Below are 18,374 nucleotides of genomic sequence, written 5' to 3' on the forward strand. Positions count from 1 at the left end.
ATTTTATATTTAGTCTTCTACTGACTTATGTCAACCTTTTTCTCTCCCAGAACCCCTAAGTTCTTTGGAGGGCTGTTGTCAATGAATTCTCCCAGTTTGTACACATCTGGGATTCATTTTGACTGCAGGTAGCCTAATTTTGGATACTGCGCTGAGTTCATACCTGTGACTTCGTTATTGACATCTAATCTACTCAAATTAAATATAGTCTGAGTCTACAAATCCATTTGCTATGTGACTGCTCTAAGTTATGGCAGTCTCTTAGAGCTCTTTGTGGGCTATTCTGCTGCTCAATGCAATGCGAAATTTTTAAGGCACACAATTTGTTTCCATCTCTTTAACTCTTTGATGTGGCAAAATTTAGGTGCTCTAAATTATTCTTGGGAGATTCTAGGGAGTAAGATTTCCTTTGACTGAAGCTGGCCTTTGTGAACCTGATGAACCTACTTTCTTATTTAGAAGAGTCTCTCAGGCCAGTCTTGGGTGATTTTTAAAATCAGGGCAAAGCACTTTTTAGTTTTGGGTGTTTTGCTTTAGGCATCTTTCCTGATGTTGGTGAAACCATGTAAATTGCAGGCAGAAACCAAAACCAAAAACCACTTATTTCTAGAGTTATCTAATCTATTTGTTGTACAATTTCATTGTCGGCAGGTTTAAGTCAGGGGCAAGGGGAATTTACAAAAGCCTAAAAAAAAAAAAGTAATTGATCCATGGAAGGTGATTAAAATTACTTTCCAAATAATCTGTGCAATTTTGGAAAAAAAAATAGCTTAGAAATCCCATTTGTGTATGTGATGGGCCTGAATACACTTGTAATTCCTGGACATTAGCACAGCTATATGTTCATGCATATAGTCATTGAGTGTCATACTTCATTTATTGCCATAGCTTTTAATGTTTGTGAATGCACGTGTATATGCTGGCCACTGGCAGAGTTAATAGTGTAGCCACATTCTCCCTACAGAATACCACCAGCAGCTGTTTAAAGCAGCTTAGAGACACTGGAACAAGTTGCCCAGTGTCTCGCTCCAATTTATAGGAGGGAGAGGAGGTTCTTTTATTATCTATATACCTGGCGTGAGATTAAGAAGCAACGGTTCAAATGTTGGTCCGACCAGTTTATTACAAATCTTAATCAGGGGAAATGGGGAAGGGGAGAACGGACACTATTATGAATTAGGGTAATGGGGGAAGGGAAGGAGGGCGATAGAAAAGATAGGAAAGAAGAAGCAAGGGGTCTTTATAGGCAGCAAGAGGGACATAGTCACCACCATGGATCCAGCGTGGTTCGTAGTTCCGTCTTTGATCTTCTGTAGCGGTGGGTCCGTCAGGCATTGTTGTCCTGTTGCCAATGACGACAACGACCATGGTGATGATGGCCCTTTTTCAATGCTTCAAAGTGGTTGAGTCAGCTGTTTTTGGAGTGACAGCTCAAATCCAAAGTGGTCGAATCAGCTCTCCTTTGAGTGACAGCTCAAACCCAAGGTGGTTGAGTCAGTTCTCCTTGCGGTGGCAGCTTCTGGCTCTGGGATCTCAGCAGGAACCTCCTTTGCTCTTATCTTTCTAGCCTTGCCAGCAGATAAGAGGAAGCAGGGAGGTACCAACTTGCATCTTGCCTTCGCAAGATACAATGGTATCATCCCCCAGCCTTCCATACTTAGCTGGAGCGGTTTGGCCACAGGCCAGATCTTCCGCCAGTGAACACTGCTGAGCACTCTCTTCTGCTCTTCTACAGGGCAAGCAGCTCTGGGGGGGAAGGGGCTTGCAAATGTTCCCAAAGCGATATCGATGGTCACACAGTTAGCACCCATCACTTGCCTCCTTGACAAGTCACTCAGAGTCTTATCACAAGAAAAACCTCAGGAAGCAAGCTTTGAGCCAAAAAAAAACTAAGAAGGATTCTCACACCCAGAAAGGTTGTGAATGCCCCCTTCCTGGAAGCATTCAAGGTCAGGCTGGATGGGACTTTGAGCAACCTGGTCTAGAGGGAAATATCCCTGCCTATAGCAGTAGGGTTGGAACTAGATGATCATAAAGGTCCCTTCCAACACAAACCATTCTGGTTCTATGTCATCATAGCTAGATTAGGTTGCTCAGAGACTTATCCAGTCTTGCCTTGGAAGTTTCCAGGCATTTACTACACTGCTGGGCAATCTGTACCAGTGCCTCACCACCCTCTCTATAAAAATCTTTTTCCTTATGTCTAACGTTGATCTACCCTCTTTAAGCTTGAAGCCATTTCCCTTTGTTCTATCACCACAGATCCTGTTGTGAGAGTCTGCCTCCTTCTATCCTGTAGCTCCCCTCTTGATATTGAAAGCCTCTTGATATTGAAAGGCTATTAAGTCTCCTGGAGACTTCTCTTCTCCAGGCTGAACAGCCTTAGCTCTTTCAGTCTGCCCTCATAGGATAGGTGTTCCATCTCCTGGATCATTTCTATGGCCCTATGCATCCTACTGCATTTCTACCTAGGTTGCCATTACTATGTTTCTAAATTCAACTGTGTGCAATTTGGAGAAATTGAGATCAAATGTGAGAAAGAAATAAAGTCACTCTAAAATCTTGTAATTTTTCAAGCAGTTTGTAGTAAGGACAAGGTGAGATCAAATATAAATACAGTATCTCAGTGGTTGCATTGCTACTTCTGTTAAGATTGCATTCAGAAGCTAAGATATGAGATCTAAGTATAGAAAGGGGACAGAATGCATAGAAAAGCAATTTTACTAACTTTTACTTACTTTTTAAAACTAATTATACTAGCTTGGAGACAGATATTTCACCCTGTTTTTCTCCACTGTTAACAGTGTTTAAAATATTCCATTGTTTAGATTTGAGTGTGTGGCCCCTGGCAAAACAATTTCCAATGTAACTACAAATTTACTTTACTTGGATTAAAATACTTTGTCATAAACCATCGAAGGACAGAAGAATAAATGTAGGGATATGATTGAAGCTCAAAGTACACAACCTTTTTTGAAAGAAGTCAGACTTGATTTTGTGGTTTTTGTTGACCTTCTTCATAAACAGCAGTGTTTAGCATTTGGGAATTTGCCAGTAGAACTCAAGTGTATGAAGAGCCTGGCCAAACCCAGTTATGAATTCTGTGAGCTAATCAGAAATAAGGATCAAGAAAGACTTTACAGCGGATACACTACTTGGAAAAAGATAAGTTGGATTTAGATATCAGCTTTCTGATCCCAGATTGACTAATTAATAAGGCCTCCTCTCCCATTTCTCCAGTAAAATAAAGGCCAGTAGCATCCGATCTGATTATTGGTTCGAACTTCAAATTGCTATCAGAGAGAATTGGTGTTTTCTTTCTTTTTGCATGAAAAGTTTTTGCATGAAAAGTTTCTTTCACTTTTTCATGCATGCTTTTTCACATGGCCTGGATAACTTCCTTCTGTTCTCTTTTTTTTTTTTTTTTTTTTTTTTTTTTTTTTTTTCTTTAACATTATTTGAATCTGTTTAAGGTAAACCTCTAATTGGTCTCACTTGGACAGTCAAGTATAATGCCAAAAATGTTTTATATTTGCATTTATGAGTAACTGGATTGTTTTTGGGGTTTTGTGTTGTTTTTTGTTTTGTTTTGTTTTGTCCATTATTACATTGCATATCTATTTCATATTTTGAAATATAGGAACTGGTACTTTGAGTTGATAGACTATTTCTTTATAAAATCCAACTTAGTTGTTTCATGGTAATTTACACATTATATGGAATTAATTGTAAGTGAAATTCAATAGAATTAATCAATATGTTTTTTAAAAAAACTTCTCATTTTTAGGGAGTTTTGAATACACAACTGCAGTCCTTCTGACACCAGGATGTAAAGTTAACTTGATGATGAGTAAAAAGAGTATGTTCTATTTAAAAACACAAATGGTATGGCTGGTAATGATTAAATTAAAATGGTAGATATTTTCTCTCTCCAGGCACAAACCTTCTAGGTTTCTGAAGAACTGTAAATAGTAAACAGAAAGATACTATTATGGAATTTAAATTTCAAATATTAGTTCTTATATCAGTGTTTATTTCACCTCAGGTTCCTTCAACTAAGTCTGTTGGGTAAGACACTGGAAGTTTTCAAAGTGTATTCAGCAGACCACTGTAGACAAGGTTTAGCAAAATGTATCAGTCAGAAAAATAAAATATGCCTGTACATAAGTCTGTTGCTAGATAAAAAAAATACTTCATTATATGCTCAAAGTCTTTAGTGATATTACAGTTTTTAACAGTATTTTGAAGAGCTGGAAAACAAGCATGCTGCAGAGCACTAGGTTTGAAAGAGCCTGAATGCAAATGCGCTGTGCAATTGCAGAGCTTTGAGGGTTTGAGAATTTGTATTTTTCTGAATTTTCTGTTCATAAATGGAAGACGGAACCACTTTATGCCTATTTGGGGTATTAGTGATCCCATTTCTGACAAACAGGAACAAATGCAAGCTTCTTTTGAATGACTTCTTGTTAAGTATTTCAACAAGTTAATATCAACACTGAACTAAAAAAGATTTTCCTACCAAAGAAACATTTTGCTTATGAGCAGGTTTTCTATGTTGCCATGGCATTGAAGTTTCAAATTGTTTTCTTTGACTGTATACTACTGTAAATGCCATAACATCCATCGTGTAGGAAATTACTTTTTCCATTTTTGCCATCTAACTTACATACCAAAGCTGAATACAATTACAGTAAGTGAAGAATTACCTTAGTACAAGAAGTCTTTTCTGTACTCTTATTGCAGACAACAATGCTCCATTTTCCTACATTCTTTAGTTTGCTAAATGGATGATAAAAATGGTTTACTGTGCTTGAGAGAAGAAGGAAAATGTACATAACTGATCATTGCCAATACCTTTCTGTTTCGTACAAACTCTTCAGAGACTGAAGACATGTGATTAGCTGAAATTGCTTTTTTTCATTTATAGTTCATTCAATAAAATATTGTCATTTTTGTGTGAATGCAAAACACATGGAATTCAAAATTGGAAAGAATACAGCCTTATAGCCTAATCCATGTGCAGCATTTATAACTGTATTCTATCTTATTACCAGCACTGTTAGTAATTCTGTTTCAATCAAGTTTTGATATCAAAATGAAAACACTGAAAGTCACTTCCTTTGGCTTAGGATAGATACAGATGAGAAAAGGAGACTATATTCTTGTCTTCTCAACTTACTATAAATCCTTATCTGTTGAAATAGTAAGGCCAGATTTGAAAGGAACTGCTTAAAATAACTACAAGTACAGCTCATGTCTTAAGTCCATAGCACAGAAATTGTAGTAGGAAGAAAATTAAAGGATCAACTGTTTTTCTAAATTGGCACACTGACTATTTCAATTTGCTTGCCTCTTTGCTGTTTGGAAAGAGGAGTTCTTAGAGATGACAGAAGTGGCTGAGCTGTGCCTAGTGATCCAGAATTACTATTCCACCTGAAGAGCACTGCTGTGCACTCAGTTGGAAGGCCATGGGGAAGGAGCTGGCAGTTAGAATAAAGGCAGAGATTTATAGACTTTTCAGTCTTATCAAAGAGATGCTGATATAAGAGATATGGGTGTAAATACAGGGAAGATCTGAAGGGAAATGACAGTAGAAGAATGTCATTAATTTAAGATGACAGAGAAGGAGAGGAGACCTTTACAAGGCAAGCTGAAAAATAACCTGAATGAATGACTATTTTTCTGGCTGTCTGAAGAGGAGACAAATTTTTCCAGAAAATACATGAATTTCAGTAAAAGGTCTGGAACAATTTGTCTCCCCATGTTTCCCAACTACTGAAGAACATGTCATGCCTACTTGCATATCTCATTTACTTCTGTTCCTGTGTTACTAAAACAGGAATTATTTGTCAAGGGCTCAAAAATCTTCCTATAAAGAAAGAGTGAAAACTCCACTGAATCACAGAATCACAGAATCGTAGGGGTTGGAAGGGACCTCCAGAGGTCATTGAGCCCAACCCCCTGCCAAAGCAGGATATCTTGTGTTAGATTAGCATTTGATTCTTAAAAGACTATCTTTAAAAATCACTGTTTTTTTATAAGATGTAAATAGATCTCACCAAAAGTAATGCCTATTTATTTCTATGGAAATTACAACAGATTCAAAGATCACAAGCACTATTTGATATAAGCTGTCAGCTACAAAGCACTATTTTTTAATATAGTCACCACCATTAGCTGAGCATTTTTGTCAGCAAAGAACAAGAGCCTACACGATGTCCTCGTAAACATCTGTACAGGAGACCTCTGCTGCTGTCACAGGTGATAAAACACATGTCTCAGCCCTCACTGTGCTTACATCCACTGTTTGGTCTCCATAAATATTCAGCAAAAGCCAAGAAATGTCAGTGTGTGCTATTTCTTCCACGTGAAGGAATTCAATTCCACCCCTTTGCTTTATATGCACTTCCACGTCAGATGACATTTTGTCAGACCACCCCTCTGATGCCATCTGTCACACAGTAACAAAATGCAAGAAAATCGTGGTAGGAAGGTTCAGCCTCTACTGTTATACTGCCAGCATTGACCTCTAAAGTCCTGAATCAACATCATAAAATAGTAGGCATTACTTTTGGACTTATATCTTATAAGAAGCACTTATATCTTATATATGGTAATGCTGTTATATATAGTAATGCTGTTTCTACTTAACATTGTGATTTGAACAGAAGCCCAACACATTTTTCTGTAATGTTGTTTTAAATAAAATCCCATTATCTGATTTGCTAATTAAAAATGCAAGTAAAAGTAAGCAAACCAGAATTACTGCTTCGAAAACGCATTTGTATCAATATTTAAAAGAAATAAGAACAACAAAAATAAGAACAGGAAACCAAGAATATCAGTCATTGCTGATATACTTGATTCTATTCCATTTTAAATCTATTTTAAAATGGTTTCATTAATTTATCACTTTGGAATCAAAGTAGTCATGTACAACAGACCTTTCAAGTTTACTTGTACATTTTTGAAAATACAGTAAGAAATAGTTGTATACATAGTAAAATTTTACGGGAAAGAAATAGTACATTTCTTACAGTATTTATTTATTAACAAATCAATTTATTTTCTTCATGGAATAAATGCAAGCAAGTTGCCAAGGAAAATATGACAAACTGGCAGAAATTGCCTCATCCAGTAAAACTTAGACTAAAATCAATATAGTACCTACAATAAGAACAGAAAAAAATGGGTCTCATTTATTTTCTTTTTCTGGCTGATATAGTCCTTTTTTTTTTTTTCTTTTTCTTTTCACTATTATTATTATTATTACAATTCCTTTTTCTTATTCTTTTAGTATTGAGGACGGAGTTTCTCCAAACACTACGTGGTTTGGGTTAGAAGAAAAAAGTACTGTCCTCTATAGAAATAGGAATCCACAGGAGGCAACAATCAAAAGATGATATGAACCAGATCAGAAATGAAAAACAAACTGATTTTGTTGTTGTTGCTCAAAGAATTAAGGATCAAGTCATAGTGTGAGCACTAAAAACAATAGTGCTCTCTGAATAAACACCCTGAATAAATCAGTGTTCAGTACTCAATTTCAAATGAAGAATGGAGGTAAATAACAAAGGAAGAGTATACCTTCTTTTACTCTATCCAGTATTCAGTAGAGCTGAAAACTACATCTCAAAGCTCAATGCTTCTTTCTCTCTTGATTCTGAAAGAAATAAGATCTTCACCTTTTATTCAATTGCTGCCATCGTCAGTTTGTGTGGTTTTGAACACTGAGACAGTAAATTCTAGGAAACAGAAGTCTGTGCAACTAAGGGCAGCATCAAAGTCAGAAGCAAAGTCTTATGCAGGCTTTGTCATTAATTAAAACTGAAAGACTATCACTGATTCGAACTAAATTACTGTCTGCTTATGCTTTATTTTTATTTTTGCTGCCACATGTACTTTAAATTATTAAATTCAAAAGATTTTTAAAAAATGTCAAGTAAATGGCGGTCTGTTCACAGCAGTAAAATGTATTGAAAGAGCCACAATGTAGTACAGAATTAGAGAGATAAGAGAATGGAGAACTTTTAGCTGGAAAATTAAAATCATAGAATCATAGAATCATAGAATGGCCTGTTGAAAAGGACCTCAAAGGTGATGACCTTTTCAATCCCCCTGCTGTGGGCAGAGCTGCCAGCAACTAGACCAGGCTGCCCAGAGCCGCATCCAGCCTGGCCTTGAATGCCTCCAGGGATGGGGCATCCACAACCTCTCTGGGCAACCTGTTTCAGTGCATCATCACTTTCTGAATGAAAAAATTCCTCCTCTAACCTATATTTCAGTAACTTCATTTTAAATTGATCCAGACATTCTTTTCCAAGAATGTAACCTGATTGTGCATCATAGTAATAAGCTCCTTAAAGTAGAAATCGTTAGGTTAATTATTTAATTTTACTTACTATACTTTTCTTTGGTTTCTATCTTCAGTTTGTTATGTCTTGAACGAGGTATGTATTGGAAGGACACTCTTTTCCTGTACTGTCTCAAATAGTGTTGGAAATTATCTCTGACCTAAACCAAATATTTAGGATGGGAACAAAACTCAAACATGCAACTTAAAATGAAGGACACTGATCTGATTAAGAAGCATGGCCAACTTTCATTTGCTGAGAACATCCATACACACTGATTGTCCTTGTTCTACCCTTAAGAGTTGTGTTTCCTTTTGTTATCTCTTAGGATTTCTGGCTTGGCGTCATCAGAAATGGTAAAGCATATTTTTCCATTGAAATAATTATAACTTATTGATGAAGATATGTAGTGAGAAGTGAGAGATAAAAGCTAGAAATCCTAGACCTAGACCTGGAGAAAAAAAATATGGCAAGTCTTTTGGGTAAATGTTATCAAAATTTTATCATACCATGACCTGTGTTTGTGAATGAATTACAAATATTTTAAAAGTTCTATATCTTTCTGTTACTTTGTGCTTTGCTGAAATAATGATGAAAGTCATGGCATGGCAAATAATCTGTATTTATCAAACTTAAGAACCGTTTGCTTAACTACTCTGAAAAATAATGCAGTTCATTCTGTAAGTTTTGAAAACTTGCAGTTTGACTTCAGTATAGATCTGCCTCTTAAATTTTTTACCGTGTTTGCTTGTCCAAACTAGTGTTTTCGGGACACAAGGAAACTGAATCAGAGAATAAATTTTAGAGCATTCTTGGTATTGTTCTGTGCTGGCTGTATTTCAGGGCATGGAGGATGACAATTTTGAAATCTCTGTATGCTTCTCTAATTTATTTCAGGGAGTATCAGGCAACCCTATTTTTGGCAAAACTAGTGTCAAATATTCTTTTCATTTTATTAATCCCCTTCCGCTTTTTCTGCATGTACACTGAGTGCTATTTGCTGCAGAAACTAACCAAAATGCCCTCAGTAATGTAACTGCAACTGGTAATCTTTGTGGTAACTGTTTTTTTGGAAAGTTAAGATCTGTTAATGAAAATATTCTAATATATATTTAAACATAACTATGAGATTTGTGTAATGAAGCCTTAAATAGACTCTATCAATATTATGACATACTATGAAGAATCCTATTTTCTAGCCATAAAATTAGTTAAAAAAAAGACAAAGTGACATCTTATATTTTTTTGCCAGAGGTAACGCAATGTAAATAGTAAGGTACTTTATGTATGCGGGGGAAGAAAAATTGCTGAAAATTTTTCATATTTATGAATCATGTTCTGCAAAAATGCTCCTATACAGAATTTGTAACTGCATGTTAAATAAGGTGGGAAGACCAGGAACATGCCTAGTCTGCAGTTATTCTCATTTTTTTACTTTCTGATGTAAAAGTTCATCAGAGCAGAATATCATGTAATTAAAATATACTAAATTTGACTGTCGAAGCACTTAGTTTTGATAAACAGGGAAATTAATAAAGGACAAAATAATGAAATAATTTAGGAACCTTGAATAATGTTGTAGTGTTTTGAGTAGTCAAGTTTATGCAGCTCAGGTATGACATGGTGTGATCTCATGATGAATTGATAAACATGATTTGTCATCTTAGCTTTAATAGAAACTTCAAAATAAGCAAGAGTCGAGTATTAGTGAATGAAAATTGGAAACCAATGATATTCATGCTATTTAACTTTCATCACTATTCTAGAAAACTGAGTGTGCAACACTGAAGTAAAAAAGGTAAGACTTGAAACTTGTATTACGCAGTACCTGCAGTTGTTAATGTTGTTGTTAATATATTTCAGATATGAGAAACCCTAGTCTAAGTTTATTATCATTGGTCTTAAGAAGCTATACATGGAATTTAGTCTGCTTTATTGTTTTAAGATAGTCTCAACTATATGTAAGAATAGCCATATTTTAACACATTAGTTTTGATTCAAAAGCTGCTCTTCTGAGCAACAGTAGATTTGGTTCTGATTTTTTTTTTTTTTTTCTGTCCACATGAACCAGATACCACTATTTCCTTTAAAAATTTATTTTAAAGCTTACCTGTTTTCATTATTATTGTTTCCTCATATTGGTGCAAAACTGAGATGAGTGGTTGAAAGCATCTTAGAAGCATTAGAATAGATTTGTGTTTGGAAATACATTTCAGTCTCAGAATCTATTCCATTTCAGACAGTTGCTATTGGAATTATGGAGGGTGGCATGGCAGTGTCCATGGTTTATGGGCTATTTCAGCCTGGTTCTGTGAGTAGCAGGGAGGAGGGATTTCATGAATCCGCGCCTCCGGAAAAGGGAAACAGGGGACCCCAAAATAATTAAATACAGTGGCAACGATCTGAAGAAGAACAAATTAATTTACTGAATATGGTATCGGAATGCAAGATAACACACTATAATACAATGTAATTAGAATGGAAGCTGATAAATCAAATATAATGAGAGAGAGTGTCCAAAAGGTGGAAGGGCCTCACCATAACACTGAGGTGAGATGCGCAGTACAGTTGAGCAGCAGGGAGGAGAGCCTGACAAAGAAGAGCACATCAGCTGACCTTGCCAGGGGCTGTATCTCTTCTCTGACCGCAAAGCCCTCTGGGGAATGTAGTTCTTCTCTTCTGGACAGGCACCAGGAACTTGAGAGTTAACACTTTAACTCCCAGTTCACTACATGATGTTATGCTGTGGAATACCGATAAACAAAAATCATAAAACCATAGCAGGCAGGATGGAGGTTATCTTCTTCATACAAGGAATACCATTCTTTCTGTTTAAAGACTTAAATTTAGCACTGTATTTTGCCAATGAGAATGGTCAGCACAAAGGTCACAAACACCAAGGTAAAGAAGTGTGTTTATCTTTGCTTAAGTTTAAAGCAATGAATTAGTAAGTGAATAGTAAGAATAAAACAGAATAAGGCAATGCCCCTAACTATTACTACATGAGGATAGTGATAGCAATTTAGAAGGATAAATCACCAATTGCCCTAATACTTTACTATCATCTGGATCCCCAGTTGCTGGGGAGCCCAGGTTGCAGCCAGAATTTGGAGAGTTTTCCAGGCAACTGGGAGGTCCTACGCAGTGTGTGCACTCATAGGTGAGGTCTCCAACTTTGCTACTAGAGGGTCTGGCTTTTACATTCTTGAATATACATGTTAATGAGACAATTAGGCAGAAACATCTGGTTTCATTTCCCATTTGAATTCCTCCTCAAGTGCAACCAGAGCTCAAGGAGGAAACAAGGAAGTTTGTGTACTAGTAGGCCTTGACACTATGCTTCTAAACAAGGCAAGTTCAGTACATTTTAGTAACACTTTATCTAAGCTACAACTCTTACTGATGAGAGTTTTTGTCCAAGATACTCGTTTTGCTAATGATAGGATACTAGCAATATATAACACTTGTTTGTGAGATTCATTTAGAGGTCAACTTTGATTCAAGACATACTGTTCAGACCTTAGTACCTCACATTCATATTCCCTATATTGAAAATAGTAAAAAAAGAAAGTAATTTTGTGAGCAAATTAAAATTGGAAAGTTACGATACATGAGCAATACGTATTCTCTAGTAGAATTGTGCTGTTATGTAACTTGATGCTGAATTCAGCTACTTTTACATGCCATCTTGACTTACAACGTATTTCACATATCTTGCCAGTATCTGGAAGTATTTAACAAGTTGGACTTCTTCCATAAATATGCTCTGATGAGTACTGCACCCTTGCATGTCAAAGTAAATATCTTAAATGGGTGACCATTATCTTCACCTGAGTATCTCTATCCCATCTGTCAAACAGGAGCGCAGTGTATGTGAGTAATCCTTACCATCATTCTGAATGCCAGTCTATGTCAGTCAAATATATTTGCTCAGTGTCAGCTGTTCTAAACCTAGTGTTACCAATCTACTCACACAGAGTGCATTCTAATGGTTAATTAGAAAATAAAGGATTGAATTGGACATCTCCATAACTAAGGTGCATTATTTAAATTTTAATTCTTTTCATTGTGGGAAGCTGTAGTGGAGTTCCAAGGTCACAGCCTGAACCAATACGTGAGCATGTGAGTGCCTGGAGCAGGGCACCCTTACTGTCTCAGTGATACTTCCGGTAACGCGTGTGCGTCTGAGTCTGTGTGGGCTCCCTTTCCCCCACCCTTCTCCTGTGGTGCACAAGTACAAGTAGGAGAAGGCTTCATTCATCAGCTCACCCCCTTTTCCGAATCGTTGCTGGGAGGAGTGAGTTAATTCCTCTTTGATATCTTTTCCTATAGTGCCTATTTCTCAAATAAAGGCGCTATATGACATGTCCAATGACAGTCATCACCTTTGTTTGCTCTACAGTAGCAAGACTAAAAAAACTTCAGAATTCCAACATGACAGTCATTAGTCACAGAGTATTGGTGTGAGCTTATGAGCTAAGCTACCACAGCTACCCATCCAGTTTCATGTTTCACTATAGACTTGAACTCTGCTTCATGCTGAGCAGTTGGCTTGGCCCTTTCAAGCGAACTTTTGTTTGGCAAATAGTTTTGCTCCTAGATTTCTCACAGATTAAATTAAAAAGCAAATTTTCACATCCTAGCCTTATTCTGCAGTCCTGAAGTTTGTTTTTATTTTTATGCTGTGCTGACACACTAGATAAAATACCAACTTTCCCATCTATATCAGAATTAAGTAAAATTTATAAAGCTCTACAGGAAAAAAAAAAAAAGAAAAAATGAAATTTTATCTTTGGTATGCTTAAAGTTTCTATTGCAACTGGAATGAGCAAGCATCAGGCAACACAAGTACGGAAGGTCAAAAGGCCACTATGTTACAGTTAATTCTGTAAATGCTGCCTAGGGAGGTTGTGGAGTCTCCTTCTCTGGGGATGTTCAAGACCTGCCTGGATGCCGACCTGTGTGACCTGGTGTAGGGAACCTGCTTTGGCAGGGGGTTGGACTCAATGATCTCTGGAGGTCCCTTCCAACTCCTACAATTCTGTGATTCTGTGATTCTGTGATTCTGCTTTCTATAAATGTAAAAGCTTCATTTTGATATACATTCTAAGTTAACAAAAGCTAATTTCACATTTATTTCTGGTTTTTATGCTAAAATGCACCTTGATTCTTGAAGTAACGTTGTGATAAGTAGTTAATATGATTGAAAATCTAGGTACATATATCTAACTTCTGACATTTGATTTCACTGCAAAATATGTGCAAATATGTGAAAAATTATAATCCTTCAAAAGGTTTTTCCAAGTGGCAAGAAAGAATGAACTTATAATGAAAGTTCATTTTGACATCATGAAAGGTTTGTGATTTTTTTTATTATTATTTTTTTTATTTTATTTTTCTTCCCTGGCTCTGCATCTGCTTTGAGAGTGACCTTTGTGATAGTTCTTTTATCACAGCTTCATATAGTATTCTTTGAATAATGACAAAATTTGTATGGTATCCAAAATGCAGCTCATGTGGTGATTGGATGCAGTTCCAACATTTCACAGTTGAAAACTAATCTCAGAGCACAAAGCAGCCAGAGGGACCACAGGAAACTGAGAGCAACAGTTCACTATTCTTGCTTCTTCTTCTCCCTTTGCTCTTCGGCTCTATTCTGTCAGGCCATGAATGTTCATATTTTACCATCCTACATTTTTAGAGTTATGTTGATATTCACTCTTCTGTAATATTGAACATAAATGAAGTGTGAAAAAGTTCATAGTAAGTCTTCATGGTACACTTTGTAGTTCTGTAGACAAGCCTGACTGTAAAAGAGTTGTATAACCAACATAACTGTTGCTGCTTGCTTAGAAACTGATTTCTCATGCTTAGACACTTTGCACTACGTGGTTGAAAGACTAAATTAAGTCTTAATTTAAAGCTAATTGCTATTAAATTAAGCTAATTGCTATTTTAAAACAGGGATAATGGGGCATTTGTGCATTGCTGAGGTAAGTAATAATTTCACAGAATCACCAAATCACCGAATCACCAAGGTTGGAAAAGACCTACAAGATGATCCAGTCCAACCATCCACCTATCACCAATGGTACTCACTAAACCATGCCCCGCAACACAGACTCCAAACGTTCCTTGAACACCCCCAGGGTCAGTGACTCCACCACCTCCCTGGGCAGCCCATTCCAGTGCCTGACCACTCTTTTGGAAAAGTAGTATTTCCTAACATCCAGCCTAAATCTCCCCTGGTGCAGCTTGAAGCCATTTTCTCTAGTCCTATCACCAGTTACACAAGAGAAGATGCCAACTCCCAGCTCACTACAACCTCCCTTCAGGTAGTTATAGAGAGCAATAAAGTCTCCCCTGAGCCTTCTCTTCTCCAAACTGAGCAGTCCCAGATCCTTCAGATACTCCTCATACAGCCTGTGCTCCAGACCCCTTACCAGCTTTGTTGCCCTTCTTTGAATCCACTCCAGGGTCTCAATGTCTTTCTGGTAGTGAGGGGCCCAAAACTGGACACAGTACTTGAGCTGCGGCCTCACCAGAGCTAAGTTCAGTTCCTGCTGGCAACACCGTTCCTGATGCAAGCCACGATGCCATTGGCCTTCTTGGCCACCTGGGCACACTGCTGGCTCGTGTTCAGCCGACTATCAATCAATACCCCCACATCCATTTCCTCTACACAGTCTTCCAGCCACTCTGCCCCAGGTCTGTAGAGTTGCCTGGGATTGTTGCGGTCAAAGTGCAGGACCCGGCATTTGGCCTTGTTGAAACTCATCCCATTGGCTTCAGCCCAGCTCTCCAGCCTGTCCAGATCCCTCTGTAGGGCCTCCCTACCCCCAGGCAGATCGACACTTCCAGCCAACTTGGTCTCATCCACAAACTTACTGGGGGTGCACTCCAGGTCATCAATAAAGACATTGAAGAGGACAGGCCCCAGCACTGACCCCTGGGGAACGTCACTCGTGGCAGGTTGCCAGCTGCATTTGGCTCCATTCACCACCACTCTCTGGGCCCGGCCTGCCAGTCAGTTCCTTATCCAGCCAAGAGTGTACCTGTCCAAGCCATGGACTGCCAACGTCTGCAAGAGAATACTGTGGGAGACAATGCCAAAGGCCTTGCTGAAGTCTAGTATCAACAGCCTTTCCCTCGTCTACCAGACGGGTCACTAGATCATAGAAAGAGATCAGGTTGGTCAAGCAGGATCTGCCCTTTGTGAACCCATACTGGCTAGCCTGATCCCTCGGTTGTTCCGCACATGCCGCGTGATCTCCTTCAAGACAATCTGCTCCATAACCTTTCCTGACACTGAGATCAGGCTAACAGGCCTGTAGTTCCCTGGATCCTCCTTACAACCCTTCTTGTAGATAGGAGTCACATTAGCAAGCCTCCAGTCTTCTGGGACCTCACCAGTCAACAAGGAGCATTGATAGATGATGGCAAGTGGCTCGGCATTCACCTCCGCCAGTTCCCTCAGCACTCTCAGGTGAATCTCATCCAGCCCCATGGACTTTTAACAGTCCAGCTGGAGAAGTAGGTCTCTGACTGCGTCCTCCCAAATCGCAGGGGATTCTGTCCGCACTCCAGCCGAGACTACCAGCTCATAGACTGGAGTTCCCTGAGGATAATTGGTCTGACCTTGAAAGACAGATGTAAAGAAGGCATTCAGAACCTCTGCCTTTTCCTAATTCTCAGTGGTCACATCCCCAGCCTCATCCAGTAAAGAATGAAGATTCTCCTTACTCCTCCTTTTTCCGTTGATGTATTTGTAAAAGAGTTTCTTGTTCCTTTTTACCCCAGCAGCCAGGTTGAGTTCAAGCTGGGCTTTTGCCTTTCTGATTTTCTCTGTACACATCTTAACAACTTCTCTGTACTCTTTCAGAGTCGTCTGTCCCTTCTTCCACAGGAGGTAGATTCTCTTTTTCTCACAGACCCTCAAGAACAGCTCCCTGTTCATCCACGCCAGTCTTCTTCCCCACAGGCTCATTTTGCAGCTCAGGGGGACAGCCAGCTCCTGCGTCCTTAAGACTTCCTTCTTGAAGAGCGACCAGCCATTTTGGACCCCTTTACTCTCTAAGACTGAAACCCAGGGGATTCCTCCTACTAGTCTTCTGAACAATTCAAAGTCCTCATTCTGGAAGTCCAAGGTAGCAGATTTTCTGTTCCCCCTCCTGGCTCCACCAAGAATTGAGAACTCTACCATTTCATGGTCACTCTGTCCAAGACAGCCCCCAACCTCCACATATCCCACCAGACCTCTGTTTGTAAACAGCAGGTATAGCAGGGCAGCTCCTTTTGTAGGCTCTCTCACCAGCTGCATCAAAAAGTTATCTTCCATACACTCCAGAAACCTCCTAGTCTCCTTCTTCTGCACTGTGCTGTATTCCCAGCATATGCCAGGGAAGTTGAAATTCCCTATGAGGACAAGGGCTGGCAATCACACAGCTTGCACCAGCTGCTTGTAGAACTCCTCATCCCTCTCTTAATCCTGGTTTGGCAGTCTGTAGCAGACACCCACCAGGAAGTCTGCCTTGTCAGCCCTTCCCCTGATCTTTACCCATGGCAACCAGGTCATAGTTAGGCTGCCACACAATGGCTTCCAACTCTTCTTGTTTGTTGCCCATGCTGTGTGCATTGGTGTAGATGCACTTCAGCTGAGCCCCTCACCTCACCTTTAATCCCATTACCGCTCCCCCAGGCTCATTTCTAGCGGGCCTGGTTTTCCCCCCTTCCCCCTTCATACCTAGTTTAAAGCCCTCTCTACAAGTCCCACCAACTCCTAACTTCTATATGGGAATTTTATTTACATAATTATTTAGTGATTTTGAAGTATCAGTGTTAAGATCTGATATAGAAATAGTAAAAATATGTTGTGTGCACAAGAAAAAATTATAGTAACTTTTTTTTTTTGCTTTTTTGATGTACTTAATTAAGATGCTTTGTAATAGTTCAGCAGCATTTTGGATTCAGGATTGCACAGCTGATGTTTAGTTCCTTTGGGAATGTCTCATGTTCTGTTTCTGATTGCACTTGAGTTCACCTGAATTTCCTTTAAGACCTGCAAACTGATTTGTTACTTCCCAAAGAGATGTGAGACCTGCTGTAGTAACAGGTTAAACTGGAAATATTTGTCTTTTTCACAATAACAAATGTTCAGTAGCTGCTACCATATAAAACATCTGTGAACAAGGCTGATTGGATATCTTTTAGGTAAAGATGCTCATAAGCTTATCTCCTAGTACATATACAAGAACTATATGTTCTAGCCACTAAAAATGAAACAGATGTCTTGTTACTTTTGCTATTTATTCCTGTTATATAAACGGGTGTTATAAGTATTGAAAACATGTATTACATAGGTATATATTCTTAACATCTCTTTTAGTAATATAATTCCTTTTCAGATTTAATGAAAAAAAAAAAGAAAAATTTGAACGATAATTAGAGTATTTTGTGGGGAGTCCATTTCTGATATTGGTACAGTGGCCAATAATGCCTCAAAGGATATCTAATTAATAATGGAGGAGAGGTCAGTTGGATACAGAAGACTCTGCAACAATGAAGGTGGTGCTCTCCTCAGTCCTGCTGGTTGGGGGAAGGAGAAGAACAGACTAGTCGAATGAATGGCTGCATGGAGGATGGCTTTGGCTTCTATGATTTTGGACATAACTTCAATCAGCTGGGAAGGTTGATGTGTGATGGATCATGATTGACCAGGAGGGGCAAGAATACACTAGGTAGCAAGCTGTTTGTGCTCATCACCTGGGCTTTAAATCAGATTTTTTGGAGGAAGAGGGTATACTGATGAGGCATCAGGGAAGAGTTGGAGAGTGCTTAAGAAGCAGCAGAGGATAACCTCAAACATATTCCAGAGTTTTTTGATACAGCTCCTCTAAGAATGTAATTCTGCTGAAAGCCCAGCTGAAGTACCTATATACTAATGCACACAGTGCAGGAAATAAGCAAGAGGAATTAGAAACCATGATGCAATTGGAAGACTATGATTTTATTGCTATCACA

Source organism: Lagopus muta, chromosome 13 (assembly GCF_023343835.1).
Source record: "Lagopus muta isolate bLagMut1 chromosome 13, bLagMut1 primary, whole genome shotgun sequence".
In the NCBI taxonomy this organism is placed as follows: Eukaryota; Metazoa; Chordata; class Aves; order Galliformes; family Phasianidae; genus Lagopus; species Lagopus muta.